At 36.7% G+C, this 24874-nt stretch overlaps 1 pseudogene; it reads right to left on the bottom strand.

Annotated features, from left to right (window-relative positions):
• Positions 1 to 3003: 3003 nt before the first annotated feature.
• LOC141649502 (putative UDP-glucuronate:xylan alpha-glucuronosyltransferase 5) lies at positions 3004 to 24330 on the bottom strand (annotated as a pseudogene).
• Positions 24331 to 24874: the final 544 nt, after the last annotated feature.

A 24874-nucleotide genomic window follows, 5' to 3' on the forward strand; every position in this document is an offset into this window, starting at 1 on the left:
TTAGCTCATACGTCATCCTATTTTACCGTCTTTTGTACATTATCATAGTACTAATAACTAATCTACCAACATAATTCACCAATCATATACAACAAATAACTAACATGCATTCCTTTAACGCACGGTGCAAAATTTAAAGAGTAACATCATTATTCGCATACCAACATATACCAACTATTTATAAGCATACTACTCCTAACAACGTAGAAGTCCACTTCCACATACCTTCATGCATCATGGCAAGTACTATATCATGAAAGGGCGTAATGTAAATCACATATTCATGCAATCATGCCACTATACAACTTTCCACATATCATTCACCCATACTCTTAACCACCCACGTAGTGACCAACCGAGACAATAGGCACTAGTTTTGATATGAGGGCGCCCACTCATCAAAAACCGATCTCCTGTCATGCTCAAGTCGGGTTCATTTTATTAGACACACCTAGGTTCATTTTTGTCCATTGGTTTAGGTTCCAAAATCGTTGCTCGGATACCACTTTGTAACACTCCCTTCTTACCCAGCCAAGGTAATTGGGAGATGTTACCATCTCGGTTTCCCCAGGCGGTGAATCGGAGATACAATAAAGAAACATTTATTATAAATGACAAGTTTTTTTATCACAAACCATTAACTAATAAATAAAATACAACTCATGACCAATATATTCTTCTAGTCAACTAGACTCGTCTCGTGACTCATCAAGCTCGTCCCGTCTCCCGCGCGCTACCCAAACAACTTGTACTTAACCTGCTTCCCATATGACCAAAGAATTTCATATGAATCGACACAAGCCACCCCAGAGATAGGTGACAATTAAACAGACACACAAACGTCAATTTCAATAAAGACATAAAATGCGACACGACTCAAGTGTGTGAATATGCAACATGACCACTAGTATGAATAAACCATTATCCAACCACTGCCACTACGGTATAGGGACACGCCCAGACATACCGACAACCTCTTTGGTACCGGGACACGCCCAGACATACCAGTAACCACAATCAGGTACTAGGACACGCCCAAATGTACCAGGTCCGGAAGCCAACCAGATCCCCTGCCAGACGTCGTGTCTCAACCACACGAGTCCTCCGTAACTTAAGCTATTAATATGCACATCCATCTTGGAGTGGGAAACACCAAGAGGCGAATTAAGCGTAAGACGATCTCCCAACCGTCTTACGTCTCCAAAACAACAACACAACAACAACAACAACAACAACAACAACAACGACAACAACAACAACAACAACAACAACAACAACAACAACAACAACAACAACAACAACAACAACAACAACAACAACAACAACAACAACAACAACAACAACAACAACAACAACAACAACAACAACAACAACAACAACAACAACAACAACAACAACAACAACAACAACAACAACAACAACAACAACAACAACAACAACAACAACAACAACAACAACAACAACAACAACAACAACAACAACAACAACAACAACAACAACAACAACAACAACAACAACAACAACAACAACAACTCCTCCAACATATATGATAATGACCAATGCATGAACCAGAACCAACATATCATAATCATCCTCTTAATGATTTTATTACCACTAAACATATTATAATGCAAATGCCCTAATTCTGTAAGACTAACTACAACATTAACATGAACAACATCACATTATTAAAACCGAGTAGGATTAATCTACCTTTTAGCAATGTCCTCAAGCTACTCGAATCCGAACCGAAACCGTCTCAAGGAACTGTCTCATCCTATACAAATCACATGATAACTATCACAATACATCCTATACTAATATACACTACAAACCCCTTATTATTACCCTTTAATTACCCCTATTATACATATTAATTACTAATTAATTACTCATGATGAATTCCCCTAAAAGTTAGGGTTAAAAGACTAGAAAATGGTAGATATGTACTTACTAGATGAAGGAAGTGAAGAGGAAGGTGGGAAATCCTCTAATCCAAGCTTGAATCCCAAGTAGTAGGTGTTTGTGAGGGTTTAGAGAGAAGGGAAAGTGCTTGGAGAGATAAGGAGGGAGGTTGAAATGATTTTTGGGTTAGGGAAAAAAGGGGTTTAAATCTCGTGTTATGAAACAACGTCACTCGACCGAGTGCCGAGTCGACTCGGTCGAGTGGACTCACTCGGCTGAGTATACTCTTTACTCGATCGAGTGGACCTACTCGATCGAGTGGACCTACTCGATCCGCTGCAACACCTACTTGGTCTAGTCTAGGTCTAGTGTAAGGCTATCTTTCCCTTCCGAGTGATCTCTTATCGGTGAAAAGGTCCTCTCACACGTCCCAAGGTCTAAGTACGGGTCCCACAAAGGCCGGGTATTACAAAATAAATATAACTTTACTTATAAAAAATCACATCTAAAGATACTATTACCAAATGACGACCTATACTATCTAATCTTCTTTGAGATCTTCAGTAGTTGGTCATCTTCGTATCTTGAATATAAGCTCTTCATCTTGAGATTCAAAACTTGTATTTGTCTTTATCTTTGATATAATCAACAAGCTTTGTTCTTCCAAAGTTTTAGCTCAAGTTACTATAACTTTGCCTCTTCTTTCTTTAGATAAAATAAATGTTTCGAGTTATTGTAACATTTCAACAAACCATTACAAGTACCAAATATATAAATGCAACATACTTGTCATTGTCAAAACTCAATAGGACATATAACTATATGGTCCAACACCTATATTTTAATAAAGTACATGTGGTTTGTTACCTTTGTTAATCACTGCCTTAGGAAACCGAGATGGTAATAGTCATAGTTACCTAGAAATATCTGGCTAAAGGCTCCTAGATAAATGGGGTTGTTATATTCGGTTTCTGGAAAAAATGAGTTTCTTGTGTCTATGAAAAAATTATTATGGAAAAAAAAGTTACTATCTAAGGTATTTGCATACTAACGCAATAACTTCCAAGAACACAGAGACAATCTTTATCTTCTATTTCCTTACAAGAAACTGCCTCGGATTGTCGAAACAGGATAGTTATGTTCAGGCGCGTCGATTAAATTCAATTGCCTAGGATCTTTGATGTCAAGATTCCAATGTCCATCAGAATGATTCCCAAATCGAGCTAACATCCTCCATTCTTGGATTGCTGTGTCGCTATTTTTTGTCATACCACAATGCATTTGCAACTTTTTTGTCATAGCATCATATATTTTCCACCATGAAGCATGGAAATGATCACTCGCAAATATATGAAGATCATCCCTATCCCAATTACAATCATAATCTCTATAACACGTCCATGGCTTTAACCCAAAGAAGTGGATTGTGTAAGGATCCTTTGGAACAACCCGCTTCTCAGCTTCGACTTTACTCAAAAAGTATTTCATAGAGCTTAACTTCCAAGAGAATCTATGCCAATGAGTCAAGACCTCATTCAAGTAACCCTGATCTCCACCATTATAGGACGTAAGTATGAGCATTTTGTTCATAAGTGTCTTGAAAAAGCATTCTGAGGGCTCTAATATCATGATACCCGAGTTAAAGTAAAACCCATGATCAGAACGAGCAGATAGTTGAGGGTAATTGAAGAAATGATCGAGATTTCGAAGCACTATAAAGTCGGAGTCGATGAACATTACCTTTGAGTACTCAATTAATTGCCATATCTTGAGTTTACTATAGTTCCAAGCATTGTAGTCGGTGATATTAGCATATGGACTCCTTATCCTCTCAATACGCTTGATCTTCCAGCCAGATGCTTGGAGACCAGCAATGGAATAGTTCGTTATAGTTTGGTCAGCGAGAAGGACAAGGTCCTTCGTAGTGTTGGTGAGTAGGATACTTTGCGCTAGAGCTATGGCTCCACATACAAAAGATTCAGATGAATGTAGGACTGTCACATATGCTTCTTTTGGCTTCAACATTGCAGTAGAATGACGCTTTATAGTTGAATTAACTTGCAATTGTATTATGTCTGCCATTAGAATTAAAATAAGACATTAGTTTTATGTTCAAACATTAGTGAAAACCAACATGCCTTACACCACTTATTGGTAAGCATATTGCCATAAGTGAAATGTACCATGCTACAGTACAATACATACATGATAATGAAGTCTAATCGGGTCCATTTTTGGTATATTAGATCAGATATTCTAGTGGCACAAGCTTTGAGACCAAATATACAACGCTTCAGCTAGCACCTCGTAATAGTGCATCTAATAACACACAAAATCTTAATATAATTAATATGCATCTGTGCGAATGTTGGTAAAACTACAATAAAGCAGACTATGGTGAGCAAAATCGGATATCGAGTACTGTTTTTAAAATCGTATATGATATTCAATATTGAAAATCTCAATTTTTAGTGACCGTATACGATGTAGATTTTCCGTATATTTCGTATCTAGTGTTCGGTACCACTTGTAAAATTTTATGTTTTTTTAATAACATAAAAGTATACGACTAATAACATAAAGAGTATAAGAGTAATTAGAGTGAGTCATTAAGGAACTCGATTTTTTGTGGTATATGTTTGATTTTTTAACAGTCGCTTTAAAAAAAATAACTAAATTGCAAATAAGCAGTTTCAATTCTTGCTGATACGTATTTGATACATAAAAATTAGCATAATTCTTGCTGATACGTATTGGATCTTATATTATCTCTATAAAAAACCTCTCAAAGAAATAAGAGAAACTTCTAGTTTTGTACGCGCTCTCCAATCTCAACAAACGGTGTAAGGCGACAATTCGAAATTACGATCACATTGAAAGAGGTATGATATTCTCTCATTGCAAAACTAGGGTTTCATTATCAGTGGTTAGTTCTTAACAAGTTTCAATCGTCCTCTGTATTTCGAGTTACACTTCATTACTCGCATAGAGAAGAAATCCATAATTGTTATGCTTTAATCTACTTCTATCTTCTCAAGCTAGTTTGGTGATAGATTTTCTTGGAGCTTGTGTCCTCCACAAATTAGTGTGATAACATTTGTAAATCTCTTACAGGTTCACAAGGGTATACTTCGTATTATAATCAGTTGATTAACGATTACCTAATAACGGTTGGCTTGCTAGAAAGTTTGACGTTATTATCATACAGATGGCGGTGATCAACTGGTCCCTAAAGGTCACACCTAAAGGATGTGTTTGAGAGATGTGGTTATGGAAATGTAATCACATTGATGCCTTATATGACTAAACAGTTAGTCAATGTGTTGATGAGACGATTATTTAATGTCGATTAAATAATATCAGTTGAGACGAATTAACTGTCAATTCGTAAATTGAATATAATAAGTTATATTTAATTAATGTATATAATGTTAGCTTGGACGAATTAATATGTTAATTCGTAATTAAATGTAATCGGTTATATTTAATCAACAAGATGAATGTGTCATAGTGGTAATAGTAAGGGTACTCAAACCAAGAGGTTATGGGATCGATCCTCACTAAATGACAATTTATAAATAATACATTTTATACATTTTGCGTACTACCAAAATAAGAAGATTTAGTCTCCTTATTTTGGGTAAGTACAAAACCGAAAAAAAGAGAAATTAATTCTCCTAATTTCGGAAATGGGCCGAAATATTAGATGAAGAAAAATCTACCCTAATTGCTCCTCTTACTCGGTTTATAGGTAGATTAAGGAGGATTTTTCTAACCTAATTTTTCCCTAACTCATTCTTGCCTCTCATCTCAACAAAAACACAAAACCCTAATTTTACAGAAAATTTGAGGGATCGATTCTAGCAAAAGAACAAGGGCATATCTCATATCGTCTTGGGTGCAACTGATAGGAGAATATCATTGCGATATTGTTCATAGGCCGTAAAAGCTAGGACCGAAGGTTGTTTCTTAATCCTTTACGCTTTTGTTTATGCAATTTAATTTTATGACTAGTTTTCATCACTATAAATTTCGTTATAATCCTTAACATTAAGGGAAGTGTACAGATTATTTCCCACAAGTGGTATCAGAGCCAAGGCCACGAATTTATTTTGATGATTTTCATAAAAATTGGATGTAAACAATATAAGGGTTTCGAAAAAAAAAATTTTAGGGTTTCGGTTAAAAAAAAAAAATTTGCCGATTTGAAAATTTTTTTCTGCCGAGATTTTGTTCTTGTTTTTAATGATTATTTCCATTTCGATTTTTCATATTGTTGTTTAATCAGTTAAAATAAACATATGATAAATTGGTAGTTTTTGATTTAATGAAGATTAAGTTAAAATTGTAAATGGAATCGTCATGTCGATGATATAGAAATTTGTTTTTGCTATATAGTTTTTGGCATATACGATTAATCATGTTTTATTAATTCATATGCTAATCATCTTCTAATAGCAACCATAAACGATCTTCTTCATCGAATTTTTGTTTTAGGGCATTTTTGCCGCAAAAGAAAAAAAAAAGCATTAGGGTTCTTGTTTTAATTTGAGCCGAGAAAAAAAAAAAGAATTTTTTTTCCTGTTTCGGTTACTGTTCACAGTGGCCTAATTATAAAAAAAAAAAAATTGTTTTGTTTTGATTTTTACAGAAAAACCGTGAAGAAAGAAAAAAAAAACCGGGCTGTTTTTGTTTTTTCTTTGTTTTGCCGAGAACATTTATAAAAAAAAAAAAAAATTGTTGATTTTGGCCAGTGATTATAATTATACATTTTAATGTATGATTAATTGTAGTGAAAAGGTTCACATATAAAGATACCTAATTATTTTAAAGCAGTTTAAAATATTGATGGATTAAATTCATATTACAAGTTTAATATGAATTAAGATTGAAATTAATGTGATTAATTGAGAAATTGTCACTTAATTTGATAATTTAAATAGGTGGTTTGGATAATATTAATCAACATAATTAAAGAATTATGTCTTGCATATTTAATTTTTTAGTTGATGCTTTTCTTTTGTTGAATGAATTGTTGAATGAATTAATTTACGTATTTTTTGCAATCGATTTTAATTTGTAATACTTAGTGTGGCCTTAGTCAAATTATGTTTTCGTAATGATGGGAACATAATTTTTAATGTAATTTGAGATCTCGAATCTCCTTTATTTTTCTTTAGTTTTTGGGTTTTGAAATTAGAATGTAATAAATAGGTTTATTATGTAAATTTATTTATTGTAATTTTTCAAAGAAGACTAAAGATGGAGATTGGAGCTCACTCCCGCTACATGGATCAAGATGGAACATCAAGACAAGCTTCTCGGGTCCAAGGATGGATTCCAAATTTGTATTTAATGTTCATTTTGATAGGACAGGCCACACTAGGACTTTATTATTGTTTTTACGTTTTTCATTCCTATTGCTTTTCATTCACATGATAGTTTATGCATCATTTTCCGCCTAAAACCAAACCACCTACTACTAAAATGCATGAAAATTGACTCATATAGGTTGAATGTTAGTTTTCATAGACATACAGATGTCACATGTTTATTAAGCCATCACCTTAGTTTATTCATTCTCGCATGCTAGATATTATTAGTTCACTTAAAATGAATTAAAATAAAGTTGATGGGATCTTCCTCTAAAACGGATATTGAGATTAGTCTTTATAAGAGCAAACAACTATGAATTCCTTCTTCGTCGGTAGGCATAATATGACCCCTTCTACGTTGGGTAAGTAGTTTGTGTTGACTTAGTTTATCTCAACATTATAGTCCGAAGAGTTTCTCGTGATTATGATGGACTAAAGATAGAATTTACAGAAATTTATCGACCAAGAATTCTAACGGTAGAATTAGCTAAAAGGTTGGCTTATCAATTTACAGATAATTGAGTCTTGGGATCATTTATATAATTCTTGAGGAAGGTCAATTGTATAAATGCTTGAGTCTTCGCGTTATGACATTAGATCATTAGACTTAAATTAAAATCAATGCACATGCTTATTATTTATTCTTCCTTTCGCAGTGTAGAACACGTTCATTTTACTGTTACAACAAATGGCTGGAAATAACGAAATCCCAATGCCGAGTGTCACACTTGGACGCGAGTCCTGGCTTAAAATTTTTACGGACAACATGAATCAGTTCACACGTCTGAAAAATGACGGGTCCAACTTTGCGGACTGGGAGGCAGCACTACGGAATGCTGCCATTGCTGACGGTAAGCTCAAGTACCTAACTGAGCCAATACCGCCAAACCCAGGCCCAAATGCAAGAATCAACGATATTGATGCTTATAGTGACTTCGCCATGGAAGCGGGTGCGATAAAGAACGTACTCATCTTTGCAATGGAAACCAATTTGCAGAGACGCTTCATTGCCCAAGGTGCAAACAAGATTTTCACCACGCTCACTAACGAGTTCTCAAAAGCACCGAGAATCGTTACTTATGAGCATACCTGTCGCTTCTTTGATGCGAAACTCCAGAAGGGCCAACCGGTTAGCCCACACATTCTTCACATGATTGAGAATGTCGAAAAGCTGGAGGCACTTAATTGCAAAATCAGTGAGAGCATTGTCATTGATCGAATGCTTCATTCTCTTTATGATGGTTTTGCCCTTTTCAGGGCGAACAACTACATGAATGACTTGAAAAAGAGTCCTAATGAGCTACACTCCCTTCTCGTACAGACTGAGAAGGATATGAAATTGAGTGGGAGCATGAAGCAGGATGTTCTCACGATTTCCAACAAGGGTAAAGGTAAGGGCAAGGCTCATGGCGACCTAGCTGTAGGTAAGCCAAAGTTGTTTAAAAAGCCAGGAAACGGTAAGAGTGGGCCCGGTGAGACTAGTGGCTCACAGGGCAAGGCAAAGAGCAAGGGCGGTGACATTGAGTGCCACCATTGTCACAAGACTGGACATTGGAGGAGGAACTGTCCCGTCTACCGTGAGGACATCAAAGCAGGCCGGGTCGTTCCTGTTGGTATGTCATCTTATATTAATATGATTGAGATTAACCATGCAAGTTTCGGAACTTGGGTACTTGATACTGGTTGTGATTCTCATCTGTGTAATCATTTGCAGGGCCTAAAGAACATCACACCTCTCGGAAAGGGTGATGTGGACCTGCGAGTTGGGAATGGAGCACAAGTTGCTGCAGTCTCGAAGGAACATACGTAATCCAACTCCCTAGTGGTTTTGAGTTATTTTTATAACTGTTACTATGTACCCAGTTTATCTAAGAACATTATTTCTATTTCCGTACTCGATATAGACGGTTTTGCATTTTCAATAATGGATAATAGCTGTATTTTCTTTTTAATGAAATGATTTATGGCAAAGCAGTTTTCATGAATGGAATTTACATCTTAGATCAAACCACGGAAGTATTACACGTGAATAATAAGAAATTAAAGGTTGGTGACAAAGATCAAACCTATCTATGGCATTGTCGAATGAGACACATAAATGAGAAACGTGTAAAGAAACTCGTCGATAATGTGACTATTCCCGCATTCGATTTTTCTACTTATGGCACGTGTGAATCATGTCTCATTGGCAAAATGACTCGAATTTCCTTCAAAGGTGTTGGAATGCGCGCTAACATCTTCATTTTAAAGTTGTTGTTGTTATTGTGTGTTTTTTCATTGATGTACCTTCTCACATAGAAAGCAATTGAATATATTTCTTAAGAGATTCTCTATAACTGATCATCTGTCGATTGTTACTTTCATTCTTGGGATATGTCTGAAGTTCGGGATGTATATGAATACATAATTAGGAGGAAAAGTGAGGCGTGGATAACAGAGAGATACAAAATCTCTTATTCAGTCAACAATTCGGGTGAGAGTGTTATTTTTGTCCCCTCTAAGCTTAAATAAAATTTCCTTCAATAATGACAAGATTTCTAGGAAAACTTTCTTCCTTTATTCTGAATACTTAACTTCAATCTTCTATATACTAAGAGAATAAAAAAAAAGTTGAAATGTTTTCCCTCGAAAATGTACTCTCTTGAATAAAGAAACAAACAAAATGAGATTATCTTTAAGTAACCTTCTATCCTTTCATTAATATATAATCTCTCCATAAAGCTGCAAATTTTTTAAGTCAAACTCTAAACTATAATCTTTTGATTAAAATAAAATAAAATAGATATAAATAGGTAAATGAAAAATGGCTAAATCTTTCGTTTGGTGCTATTATTAGAGAATGATTTGATGCATACTTACTCCTTATAAAACAAACTTATAAATTGATATTATAATTAGTTTCATTTAAAAGAAACATTTCTTGACATTACTCAATTTTCCAAATTAGTTTGCAAATCGATATTTTTCACAAATAAAAGTAAATCAAGGTCAAATTTCAAAATTACTGAGCTAGTTGTCAGTTTAATCTTTAAGTGATAAAATCAAAAAAAAAGTAAAAATATGTATATACCTTGCTTAAATTGCGCGTGATCTATACTAGTTTTTGTATATTACCATTTTACTTAAGCGCTATCATAAAACCTTTTTTACAAGATAGTTATTCACCCCACCCCCCTTTCTCCATCCACATCTCCTCGTATATTACTCGCATTTGTTTTATAAACCTCAAACCTTATATAATACAAGTAATAGATCTTCTTTATTGAACGCAAATCTCATATATTGTTGATAGTTCTTATGAGGTTAGTACGTTTAACGTCATATTTTGATATCCTTAAAACAAATCATGTTCTATAAAAAGGTGTAGCATTGTTAAAATCCTTCGAATCTTCTATATTTTAATGCCACGTTATAGAGGTTTATGGTTGAAATTTCATGACATATAGCACTATTGTTTTAATGTTTGCGTAGATTTATTTATGTGGTTATATTTCAATACTTATGTCTTTAGTTAAGTTGTTGAAATCCACTCCCGTGCAACTATATCTGCAGTAGTTTAACTTTTATTAATATATGATATAAAATATACATCCTATGATTAAACTACTACATGAGAATATAACGTTTAATTATATACTCATTAACATATTTTAAATATCGAATTCAAAATAAACCTGTGGATTTTTGTTTGTGTATAAAACTAGTTTATGGTAAATAAAGCAAACTTGTAACAATTGAATGCGGGCAATGTTGGTGAAGGTTGAAATTTTTTGGATTATGCATTTTTATAGAGTAAGGTGCATGTATGTTATAAGTTGTTGAAATTCATCTAGTAGCTTAGAAGTTTTATTGAGAGCTTTTTTAGCTTCTAAGTTGAGTACTGTTGCCATTTTTGTGTTGTTACGCTTGTTGTTGGAGGTCGTTTCTTCCAATTAATATTGATAGCATATTGTTTTAATTTTTGGTTGATTTATATGGTTTTTATGCAGTCACCTCCAAATCTCCAATAGTATTATTCTTGTTCAACAAAAAACTATGTATTCCTCTTCAACTCGTATTTTTTTCCCCATTTTCTTTCTTGGGAAGTTTTTTCTTTTCTTCTCACTTCTATTTTCTTTTATATTTTGACCAATATTTTGTGTTCTTACCCTCACACGTTTACAAAATTAGAATAATTGTCGTTGACATTCCTTAGATCCTAGCTCCATCCACCATATAATCTGATACTCATAAATTCATCCTTACCCTTTAATTATCGGTCTGTTACACGACGTTCCTTTTCATTACGAACTTTGTACTGTCGTCACCGTATGCTCCTCCTTGTATTTGTCAACCTCGAATTAGATCAACTCTCTACGTCATTCCTAACATTTTTTGTCCTTCCCTCAATCTTAAATACGTAGTGGTGGTGGTTTTGTGAGTATTTGGTGTTGGCTTCCTGATTGCGTGGTGGTCTGTCAGTAATGTAGTGTGGTGGCGGTTAATTAGTTTCGTTGGTATTGGGGTGTAAGTTTGAGCTGATTAGCTTTGCTCGGTGGTGTTTGCTAGGGTAAAAGGTGGCAGGTGGTGTAGGTAGGCTTGTAGAGTGGTTGAATCAAAGAATGTCTTGGGTAGTAGGGTTGTTCTCAAGTTTATGGTTGTAGCGGCTGATGTTATGTTTGTGGGTAGGAGGTTTGTGTTGGCTTGATGTTAAGATTGGGTAGTTCTGTAATTTGGACTCTTCTGTTAAAATGGCCAGAGTGAAATGGGAGAATAAAAAAACGAAGGAAGTATTAAGAAAATATATACCAACTAAATTATGGAATACATTCACAACTCTTAATGTTACTAATGTTACGTTCACTACTCTCACTGCTACTATTGTTACTTCCACCACTCTCACAACTACTACTGATAAAAATCAAATAAATCATATTGACATCACAATGATATCATCATTTTTACTTAAGGAAAATCATGTATTTATTTTTCAAATCTTATTCCAACGTTTCAATTGATGAGTTCAATATTAGTTTTTACATGTCTTTTTATATTATTTAGTTTTTTAGTTTTCCTTGTTGAAATTTAATCTATATCATTAAGATCAAAACAAAGTATAGTTTACAAACTAAATCACAATTTGTATTAGAAATTAGTATTCTAAAACTAATTTTATAACAAACACTCTGATCCTACAACATACTTCCCTCCTTCAAGAATGACTTGTCCTCAAGTTAACCATTAACTCCACGGATAACAAAGTTAGGATACATTGCTTCAAATGCCAAAGCAGGTTCCCAAGTAGCTTCAAATTCTGCAAAGCCTTCCCACTGAATTAAGTACTGAACTTGAGCCCCATTTTGAAATTTGACAGTCCTTCTGTCCAAGAATGCAACTGGTTGTAGTGTCTGAACGACTTGGTGTCCTTGAAGCCAGTTACGAATGTGAATAGCAATGGGCAATGTACCCCTGAACTTCTTCAACTGTGATACATGGAAAACATCATGTATTTGAGCAGTAGCAGGTAGCTTGAGTTTGTAAGCAACTTGTCCAATTTTTGCCTCTACTTGGAATGGACCTGAATATTTGTCAGCTAGCTTTTGGTTAGCCCTTTCCTGTACTGAGGTCTATCTGTATGGTTGAAGTTTGAGCCACGCCCAATCCCCCACAGCAAATTCTCTATCAGACCTGTGCTCATGTGCTAGCTACTTCATTCTAACTTGTGCCTTAACCAAATGCAGTTTAATTAGTGTAATCATCTGCTCCCACTTCTGCATTGACCTGTCAATTGCCTCAACCTCTGAATTACCTGGTAAGTAAGGCAAGTGTAATGGTGAAGGCTGGTTGTAAACCACTTCATAAGGAGTATGGCCAGTAGCAATACAGAAATGAGTAATGAACCACCATTCAGCTAATGGCAACCATAAACTCCATTCCTTAGGTTTGTCCCCACACATACACCTTAAGTATGCTTCCAAGCACCTATTTACAATCTCTGTCTGACCATCTGTTTGAGGGTGATAGGCTGAAGACAGTTTAAATTAAGTTCCATGTAAATAAAATAATCCCTGCCAAAATTGACTAAGGAGCACTGAATCCATGACACTGACAATAATCCTAGGCCACTCATGTAATTTGAATCTGTTGTAGAGATATATGCTTGAACCACTTGAACTGCTGTAAAAGGGTGAGCTAGTGCTACAAAATGAGTACTCTTGCTTAATCTGTCTACTACGACAAATATGACATCATTCCCATTGAATTTAGGAAGGCCAGTAATGAAATCCATGGAGATATCCACCCCATAATTCCTCTGGAAATGGGAGTAGTTGTAGTAATCCTGGGTATGCTGCACAACCAGCCTAGGCAGCTTGACAAATGGTGCAATTCCTCACAAATCTTGCCACCTCCTTTGTCATTCCCTTCCAGTAAAACAATGCTTTCACTCTCTTTAGAGTTATATCTCTCCCTGAATGCTCTGCCTCTCCTGAAGCATGAAGCCACTACAGCAACTGTTCTTTTAATTTTATCTCATTGCCAAATACAATCTTTCCTTTCCTTCTAAGGAAATCATCCTGAAGAGAGTAATGGTTCACGGGTTGTTGTTGATTTAATTTCTGAATAATGGAGGTAAGGCAATCATCAGTTGAGTAGCTATTAATAATAAGCTGCCTGATATCAGATGACACCACTAAAATAGCCATCAACAGTATTTCTGAACCCTGAACCCTTGAAAGAGCATCTGCAACTAGATTTTCTTTTCCACTCCTATACTGTATTTTATAGTCAAATCCCATCATTTTAGACAACCAAAATTGCTGAAATGGAGTAGAAATTTTGTGCTTTAATAACCGTTTAAGGCTCCTTTGATCAGTTCTGATGAAAAAACGATTGCCTGACAGGTATTGTTCCTATTTTTTATCTGCAAACACAATTGCCATCAATTCTTTTCATACACAGACAATTTCTGCCATTTAGAACCCAAAGCCCTGCTAATGTAAGCCAAGGGATGGTTCTCCTCCATTAGAAATGCCCCTATTCCATCATTTGAGCCATCTGTCTCAACAACAAATTGCTTTGATGAATCGGGTAAGGCCAAGACTAGAGCAGTAGTTAAAGCTGTTTTTAATTTCTCAAAAGCTTCATTAGCTTCCTGATCCCAAATAAATGCTCCTTTTCTCAACAAATTAGTGAGCGGCTTACTTATTACTGCATATAATTTAACAAATTTTCTGTAATACCCAGCCAAGCCTAGCAAGCTCCTCAATTTTTTGACTGATGTAGGTACATGCCATTTTGCAACAGCTTCAATTTTCTTTGGATCAGTCTCAACTTTAGTTCCAGAGATAAAATGACCCAAATACTCCATCTTCCCCATAGCAAAGAAACATTTAGATGCTTTGGCCGACATCTTATGCTACTGCATTAGCTGAAACACTTCCTCCAAATGCTTCCAATGCTCTTCTGGTGAGCTGTTGTATACTAGTTTATCATCAAAGAATACTAATACACATTTCCTGAGTAATTTATTAAAGACATAATTCATCCACCCTTCAAAAGAAGCTGGTGCATTTGTTAATCCAAAGGGCATTACCAAGAATTCATAAGGGCCCTCATGATTTTTCAAAGCTGTTTTATAAACATCTTCCTTATTCATTCCGAGTTGATGATACCCAACTCTTAAATCCAACTTGATGAATATGCTTGCCCCTGATAGCTCATCAATAAGCTCATCAATTACTCGAATTGGGAACTTGTCTTTGACAGTTCTCTTATTGAGCTCTCTATAATCAATGCAAAGCCTCCAAGGACCATCCTTCTTTCCCACCAAGACCATTGGTGATGCAAATGGACTACTGGTATTCTGAATAATACCATTGTTCAACATCTCTTCCACCAATTTCTCAATGATATATCTTTGCTTTAGTGGATATATGTATGGCTTGATGCTCACTGGGCTTGCCCCTGGTTTCAGTGGTATTCTATGATCAAATAAACTTATAGAAGGAGGGAGACATTTAGGTTCCTCAAATACTTCATTATACTTGTCTAAGAGAGTCTGAAGTTTAGGATGGGTATGTGGTTTAGTGTCTGCTGTCACATACAAGTGGTTAAACTCCATATCCAAACTGTTTTCAGGAGAAACCAGTTGTAGCAAACACAACTGAGAGGCATGAGACACCAATTTCTATCAAATTTCTCCCTTATGGACCTTAAACTGAGTTGCTGGTACCCCATGCAGTTTAACCGAAGTACCCTTCCATTGAAACTCCATCACCAATCTTTTAAAATTTCACTGAACAGATCCTAGAGTACTCAGCCATTGCACTCCCAAGACCATTTCACAACTCCCTAATAGAGTTAATAAAACATCTGTAGTGAATATTTGGCCACGGAAATCCCAAGTCAAGTTCTTGCACATGTATTGACAAGCCAAATGGTTCCCATCAGCTACTGCCACAGCCTAAGTTGGTATCTTTTCCAATGGACACCGCAATTTCTGAGCCAAGGCCAGGTCCATAAAATTGTGTGTACTACCTGAATCCACAAGAATATGTAAAGGTTTCATGCCATATGTACCCAATGCCCTCATAGTCTGATAACTCTGACTATCAGACAAAGCATTCATTGAAATACATTGTTCAATCAATGACTGCTCATTCACCGTGTCCTCATCCTCCTCTACTAAGTCCACCAATTCCTCCTCTAATTCATCCTCACCCAAAATCTCAACAGTAAACAATTGAGCTCTTTTAAATTAACAATTATGGTTTTTATCATAGGGTTTATTACAGCAATAACACTCACCCTTAGCCATCTTTTTAGCTCTAACCGAGCCAGGAATGTAAGTTGTTGGATTAAACTTGGAACCGACACACGAGACAAGTGTTTTTGAAGGAATATTTTGGGTAAAAGAGGGTGTAACATTTGTTTTAAAGTAACTTTGTAAGGGTTTAACAGTGGCAGCGAGGTTTTCCTCTTGCAATCTGACATATTCAATGGCTTCAGCCATGGTTAGGGGTTTAAACGCCTTGACAAAAGGTTTTAAAGATGGTTTAAGCCCTCTAGCAAAACAATCTAGGAAATATTCAGCAATTAAACATGGGATTCCTTTGCATCATCAAACCCTTTAATGCCTCAAATTCATAAATATATGAATCAATTGAACCCAACTGATGCAATTTATTAAATCTCTCAACTATGTTATGTGAGCCCTCATTCCTAAATCGTGGAAGTAAATCAACAACAAATTCATCCCATAAAACCCTTTTATCGACAGCAAGGTAACAAGTGACCTAAGTCTGAGCTTTACCAATCATGTTCAAAGAAGCTAAATCCACTTTTTGTTCATCATGAATTCGACATAAAGAAAAGTATCTAACACATTTCTTGATCCACGATGAATTAGAACCATCAAAAACAAGAAATTCAAGCTTAGAAGTATACCCTAAAGGTCTTGGAGGATTTGTTTCAGCATTTGGATGCCTTCCTGCATTAGGAGATGGTCTTTCCCCCAAAGAAGCGTGAATACCCTTCATCAATGTCATCATCTGCGTAATCTGAGTTTCCAGCTTCTGTGTATGTTATGATTGTGATGCCAATTGAGACTGCAAAGTGCAAACCCTTAATTTGATCTTTCATGGCCGTTTTCTTCGTTCTTATTTTTGGCGCCAGGATCTTGACCAACTGATACCAATGTTGCAATACACTGGATGGAGCACTGCAAAAACAGAGTACGAAGCCTGCAATTGAACAAACAAGCCTGCAACTTCGACAAACACAAACAATGGAGCCGAGCTCAACCTTGAAGATGATGTAGAGTTGTTTGAGAGAATTGTAGAGAGAACAAGAAATGTAAAACTGAAATATATATTTTGCTTGAATGAATTATTTGCTACAACTTCTCTGGTATTTATAACAAACTCAAATTAATTGACAACTAACTGCCAGCTCATTGACAGCTAACAAACCTTTAACTGACTTGAACAACTCTACAACTAATTTTATAACAAACACTCTGATCCTACAACAGGTGATTAGGAATTAAAGGTTGATGCATTTTGACTTTTTTGGTAGATAAATTCGATAGGGAAAGAGGATGAGGGATAGTTTTTCGACAGAGTACATTTTTTAAGTAGGTCAACATATTAACATGCATTAAATTTAGTTGCAGATTGATGCGAAATAAGGTAGCATCGAAGGTAAGATCGGATTGGACTTAAGAGTGGCGAGTAAAAACAATATTATTGAGCAACTCTTGGGATCCAAGTCGGAAGCGAATAAGTGAATCAGAGTCCTACGATAATTATTAGGGTTAGAATGACTCTCCTAATTCAATTAGTTATAACAAGCCTTTTCAAGTTCTCGTAGTAATAGAATTTTTAGTTCTCGTAGTAGTTTAATTTCTTTTCGTAGTAGTAGAATTTATAGTTATAGTAGTAAATTTATTATTTGCTAATTGTTGGGGGAGTATTTATTTTTCAAGTTACGATAGGAATATAATTTTCCAATTTCAGTTAAGGTAGGAATAAGGCAATATGGATTGCCCTAGGAGTAGTGTTTACACGAATAGAATAATAAATCGGGGGAGGAAGCATGTTTCCTTATTCCTCTTAAGAGTCGATCTAGTTAGCTATTAATAGAGGTCTTGTATTCTAGTTTTAATCAATTCAAGTTATCGAATAAAATCGCAACTTTTATTTACAACTGTGCAAACCTGGACTGGTGAGTTTTCGTTCCAAAACCTTTTATTGTATGACCCGTTTTCAAATATTAACTCGAATTATAATTAATAGGTCTTGATATAGTTCATCATTGTTTGAATTATAGGTCTATTTCGAACAAGTATCCCGTTGTTTCAATTTCTAGACAGATTTCGAAGCAAATATCCATTCTTCCATAATTGTTCTTTTTCTTTTAAACCGCTTCCACTAAATTTCATATCACAGATATAGATGTAGATGAAAAACATAAACCATACAAGAGAAATGTAGTTGGAAGATTAAAGACTCGTACAAAAGAAAAAATAATCTGAAAATTAAACTACACATCATGAAATTTGGAGAACCCAAATATAAAGTTTTTTTTACCTATTTTATAAGCCGACTTGATGATTATCTAACAAAAAGTTAAAAGATGTGAATATTGAGGTTTTTAACGGAAAATTCTAATAGTCGATGTCTTTGATTGGGTCCTTATCTTATGCTTTATTAACACAGGCCTTAAGATGATAATATCGTTGTTTTTACGTTCGAAACCATGACTTTCTCATTTTAGTGAAGTACTCTATTAGCTCCTAGCCTTTAGCCTGCAATCAAAGTCAATAAGAGTCGTTGCACCATATCCTCTCTATAAGGCAAATTGTTATATTTGCCATATACTCTTAGCTGTGAATATTTTCCTTTCCGTAAATAAGCTATATCCTTCTTGTATATAAACATCGATATGTAATTTGTAATAGACACAATAAACTCGAATATATCTTTCATATGCAATATACGTTTACAATTTCTATTATGGTATCAGGCTTTAGGGTTTTCTATTGAAATTCTTCTGCCTCCGTTTTTTTCCATATCTATCATAATGCCGGATTCCGAAATCGTTATCCCCGAAACCAAACAATCATCGACTTTTTCCATCTTCCCTGTCGAAAATCCAGGCACTCGTATTAATCAAATTTTTTTCACTGGGTCTAATTAGGATGCTTGGTCTCGAGATCTTCGTCTAGCACTCCTTGCCAAAGGGAAGTTAGACTACATCGACGGTACGATTACAAAGCCGGCTGCTACCGATTCCGATTACAAATCATGGCGCTCAGCAAATGCATTGGTGACGGCATGGATTTTCAATTAGATCGATCCAGACTTAAAGAATTCCATTTCTCTACGAGAGGAGGCGACTCAACTGTGGGCCGACATCAAACATCGCTTCACCATGGTAAATGATGCTCAAATTTTTCAATTAGAAGCTAATATTCTCGCTTGCAAACAGGGGCCGACGGAGACTATTATGTCTTATTACGGTCGTGTCAAGAAACTTTGGGACGATTTATTCGCAAACGATCCACTCCCAGCGTGCAACTGCAATCCTTGCCTTTGCAATCTGGTCACTCTTCTCGATCGCCGCCATGAAAAGAAACGGGTACGCTCTTTTCTTATGGGTCTTGATGCTCGCTTCACTGTTCTCCGTTCCCACATTCTTGGCACCGATCCCCTGCCCAATATGAACCATATATATAGCCGTCTTTTACAGGAAGAAGGGATGCGTAATACTATTAATTCCCAAAATGAAACTCGTCCCGAACCAATGATCTATGCTACTAAAGTCAATTATGGGGGAGGTAATACAGAAGGGCACGGGATAACAGGGGACCTCAAAATTCTCAACCAGGTCAGCTTACGAATCTCGTTCCAAAAAGACCGACCTGTCTTGTTTGTAGACAACCCGGTCATTCTTTTAAGACTTGTTTCCGTGTCACCGGAAACTTTCCCGATTGGTGGGGGGATAGACCTCGTGACCGTATCTACATTAGTCTCGATGTCACTGATCTAAGCCAAGCAGTTTTTGTACCCGATGAGCGTAGTAAGCAAAAGCGTCAATCCAGTCACCCCCCACGGGCTCATATCGTCAGTCAAACACCTGCTCAAGGTGCGTCCTCATCGACTCCCACTGCTGGGTTAGACAAGTTTGATCTTAACAACTTTACTCCAACCGAAATTGTTGAAATTACTCAGCTATCGCAGGCGCATAAAGCTTCGTCCTCTGATCGTCTGAACGGTAAAGTGCCTCTTTTGTCTTGGATTATCGATACCGGGGCATCCCACCATATGTCGGGATGCCTCTCTCATTTTTCTAATATACGTACAATCTCTCCGCTTTCAGTAGGTCTACCCAACGGTGATCGAACAGAAGCTACTCAATGCGGAGATATTATATTATCGTCTCGTTTAATTTTAAAGGATATTTACATTGTCATTTAATTTCCGTCTCTAGTCTCTTGCTTGACAACACGCTTACTATACAATTTACTCATAAAATGTGTTTAATACAGGACCGTTCCTTGAAGACGGTGATTGGAGTGTGTGAGCAACGCGAGGGACTGTACTATTTGAGGCGTGTTTGAACCGAGGCAGCCACGGCACTCATGGTGCAATCCGTTGACAAACTCCAGTTGTGGCATCGTAGGTTGGGGTATCCTTCATCAAATATTAATCGTTTTATTCCGTTTTTACATAATAATAATCAACCTATTTCTCAATTTCATAGCAAAACTTGCGAAGTGTGTCTTCGCGCGAAACAAACTAGTTCTAGCTTTTCTTTAAGTTCGAATAATGCTACATCTATTTTTGATCTTATTCACTGTGATTTGTGGGGTCGTTACTCTGAGAATGGGTCTTGTGGTTCTCGCTATTTTTTAACAGTTGTTGACGATTTTTCACGCTCTACTTGGGTTTATTTACTGCTAACCAAAAGCAAAACTTATCAAAAGATTTTAAATTTCTTTGCTATGGTCGAAAGACAATTCAATAAGAAAATCAAATGTCTTCGCACTGACAACGGTACCCAGTTTTCATGCCTTGTCCCGTTTTTTAACAAAAATGGAGTCATTTTTCAAACCTCAAATGTTGACACACCCCAACAAAACGGACGAGTTGAGCGAAAACGCCGTCATATTTTAAATGTAGCTCGTGCACTTCTTTTCAAGCCTCCTTACCTATATTTTTTTGGGGGGATTGTGTCTTATCTGTGGTTTATCTTATTAATCGGACCCCATCCAACTTGCTTAACGGAAAAACTACTTATGAACTTCTTTTCAATAAAACTCTCCCTATGGACCATATGCGTATTTTTGGATGTCTCGCTTATGCAAAAATTCTCAATCGCGCCCGAGATAAATTTACCTCAAAGAGTCGGAAATGTATTTTTATCGGCTATCCTTTTGGGAAGAAAGGATGGCGCCTTTACGATCTTGACACCGGTTCCTATTTTGAATCTCGAGATGTCGTTTTTGTTGAAAATGAATTTCCATATGCCTATATCAACATTAACGACAATCAAAGCAATCTCACTTTTTCTTAAACGATGATTTTACACCTATAGACCAAGTTCTTGTTGTCCAATCTCCTCACATCGATCCTCCAGCCACCGCTATTCACACCGACCCACCACCATCTGACTCCACAACCGTTGCCACTCCCGTCACTGACACCCCCTCACCCACTCAACCCGACAATTCCACCACTTCCGCTCCCACTGAATCCCCGGTATTGGACCGTGGACACCGGACTAAAATTCTGAACTCAAACCTCAAAGATTTCGTTTTGAACACCACTCGTCCCTCGTCAAATGCTCTCATCGCTTCCTCATCGTCTTCAGGTACCCGTTTTCCTATTTTACATTATATTAATTCTTCTAAATTTTCTTCTAACCATCGAGTTTTCTTAGCGGACGTGACTAAAAATTACGAGCCTAGCACTTTTAATGATGCAATGCAGGATGCTCAATGGCGAGCAGCTATGAAGCTTGAAACCGACGCATTGGAAACAAACAAAACTTGGACTCTCGAGACCTTACCACCGAACAAGAAAGCTATTGGGTCCAAGTGGGTCTATAAGATAAAATACAATGCAGGCGAGTCGATTGAACGCTATAAAGTACGATTAGTGGTTATGGGAAATCGACAAGTTGATGGGGTGGACTACAATGAAACATTCACTCCTACCGTTAAGCTCGTCACTGTTCTTACTCTTCTTGCTCTTGTCACGGCCAAGCAATGGGAAACCCATCAAATGGATGTCCACAATGCCTTCCTCCACGGAGACCTTATGGAGGAAGTGTATATGAAACCTCCACCCGGTTTTTCCTCCTCCGCCGATGGTAAAGTGTGCCGCTTACGGAAATCCGTCTATGGCCTCAAGCAAGCTCCGCGGTGTTGGTATGCTAAACTTGCCTCATGGGTTCAAACAATGCCTATATGACCATTCCCTCTACTCCATGACCACCGATGATACTGTCATACATGTTCTAATTTACGTCGACGATTTAGTGATATGCGGAAGTCACTCGAACATAATTCGAGAATTCAAGACATACTTATCAACATGTTTCCACATGACGCTTAAGTACTTCCTTGGTCTCGAAGTTGCACGAAATTCAACGGGCATTTTTATCTCACAACGGAAGTACGCTCTTGATATTCTACAAGAAACCGGTCTCCTTGGATCACGTCCCTCCAATATACCAATGGAGCCCAATCATCAATTGGCCACATCAAAAGCGCCTCCCATGGCAGACCCGCAGCCATATCGACGGCTTGTTGGTCGACTCGTCTACCTCACTATTACTCGACCCGAACTCTTATACTCGGTCCATATCTTGGCCCAATTCATGACAACTCCCACCACCGACCACTGGGATGCAGCTCTTCAAGTAATTCGCTATATCAAAAAGTCACCCGGCCAAGGTATTCTTCTCCGTTCCGACAGTGACTTGGCTCTAAACGGATACTGTGACTCGGACTATGCTAGCTGCCCTCTCACCCGACGGTCCGTCACGGCCTATCTTGTGTTTCTTGGATCCTCTCCTATCTCGTGGAAAACGAAGAAACAATCCACGGTCTCGCGCTCCTCTTCCGAAGCTGAATATCTTGCGATGGCATATACCACATGTGAGCTCAAATGGTTGAAGGGACTTCTTGAATTTCTCGGTACACCTCATCCCAAACCTATCCACCTCTCGTGTGACAATCAATCTGCACTTCACATTGCAAAGAACCCGGTCTTCCATTAACGGAGCAAGCACATCGAGGTTGACTGTCACTTCATTCGCGATGAAATACTTCGGGGTGTAATTGCACCCACTTACCTCCATACACGGGAACAACTCGCAGATATTTTTACAAAGGCTCTCGGTCGCGCATCATTTACACATCTATTATCCAAGTTGGGCGTTTCGGACCTCCACGCTCCAACTTGAGGGGGGGTATTAGCTCCTAGCCGTTAGCCTGCAATCAAGCTCAATAAGAGCCGTTGCACCATATCCTCTCTATAAGGCAAATTGTTATATTTGCCATATACTCTTAGCTGTGAATATTTTCCTTTTCGTAAATAAGCTATATCCTTCTTGTATATAAACATCGATATGTAATTTGTAATAGACACAATAAACTCGAATATATCTCTCATATGCAATATACGTTTACAATTTCTATTATACTCTATCTCCATTTTAATTATTTGTTTTGTTTTATTATTTGTGAGAGATATTTTAATGTGATAAATAAATTATCAATACTAAAGGGAGTACGATTTTCAAGAGGGTTTCTGTCACAATAAGTTTAAAAACATAATTCTACCATTAGTATGTACGCAGCAAATAGCGTATCATGAAATGACGCAGCCATTTTGAACTAAAATGACAAGAAACAATGCAGAATCAAACTGGCAAATTAAATACTAGCTAGGAGAAAAGGCTAACCTTGGGTTCCAACATAAGGACGGGCAACATCACAAGATCCAATGGGCATGCTTAGTGCCTCCATTAGTTTTTCAACCTTAGGCTTGTAAACCCAATAATCACCTTCATGCCATATCAAATCATCACATCTAAATATCTCTAACATAGGCTCACATTTGGATATAAATACCCCATAAACATCCTTACTTTCATTCCTATTCATCGCGCTTTCGACTATAAGGTGAGCAGTTGCCAAGCTCAATTGTAGCCTATGGACATCCCTAATCCCCTCAATGTGACTCCTATTGTCCCCTTCTCCACAAGGCAATTGCGCCACCACCACATCGAGGGTAGGGTATTCCGTCACATTCGGCATAGGTATCTCTGGACATCTCGGATTATTGCTCAATGTTGCTCCCTCGGGGTATAAATTATTCCATGTCACATTAGGAGAGACAGGCTGTAAGACTATTGTCACATGTTCAGCAATCCCGCCTAATAAGCGGGATTGCTGATTGACGTCAAAATTGATCAATCCCACCGTAAGGGCTCTTTTATTATGGGCTATGTAATTCTCTTTAATGACCTCGAGCCATTTCGGAGGATTGACCTTCATTGACAAATTTGAGAAGGCCAAGGATAATTTGTCAAATTGGATGATATTGGTTGTTTGGGATTGGTGTAAGTCATAGGTTACTGAGATGATTTTGATGAGAATGAGTAGTAAAAATAGAGAAAATAGCATGAATCTTGGTTTTAAAGAAAAAGATTTGACAATGGAATATGTTTTTGCCAAGTTCGACATGGTGAAACTCATATCTTGATCAAATTTCAAGTTGGTCACTTGAACTGTACGGAGCAGTTTCTAACCCAATTTTATGCTTTACATTGATTTCGCGGAAGTGGCAATTTGCTCCCTTAACTTTGTTCAATAGTGAAATTAGGCCCCTTAAGTTTCTATCGTAGCAATCAAACCCCATAACTCTATCAAAAAGTGAAATTCAACCCCGATTTTTATTTTTAAATTTATTAAACTTTATAAACTTTATTCAACCCCGATTTTTATTTTTAAACTTTATACAACTTATATAATATACATAAAAAAATACTAATTTTAAATTTATTAATTTATATAAAATTATTCATTTAAAGAATAATTT

This window comes from Silene latifolia, chromosome 3 (assembly GCF_048544455.1).
Source record: "Silene latifolia isolate original U9 population chromosome 3, ASM4854445v1, whole genome shotgun sequence".
NCBI lineage: Eukaryota > Viridiplantae > Streptophyta > Magnoliopsida > Caryophyllales > Caryophyllaceae > Silene > Silene latifolia.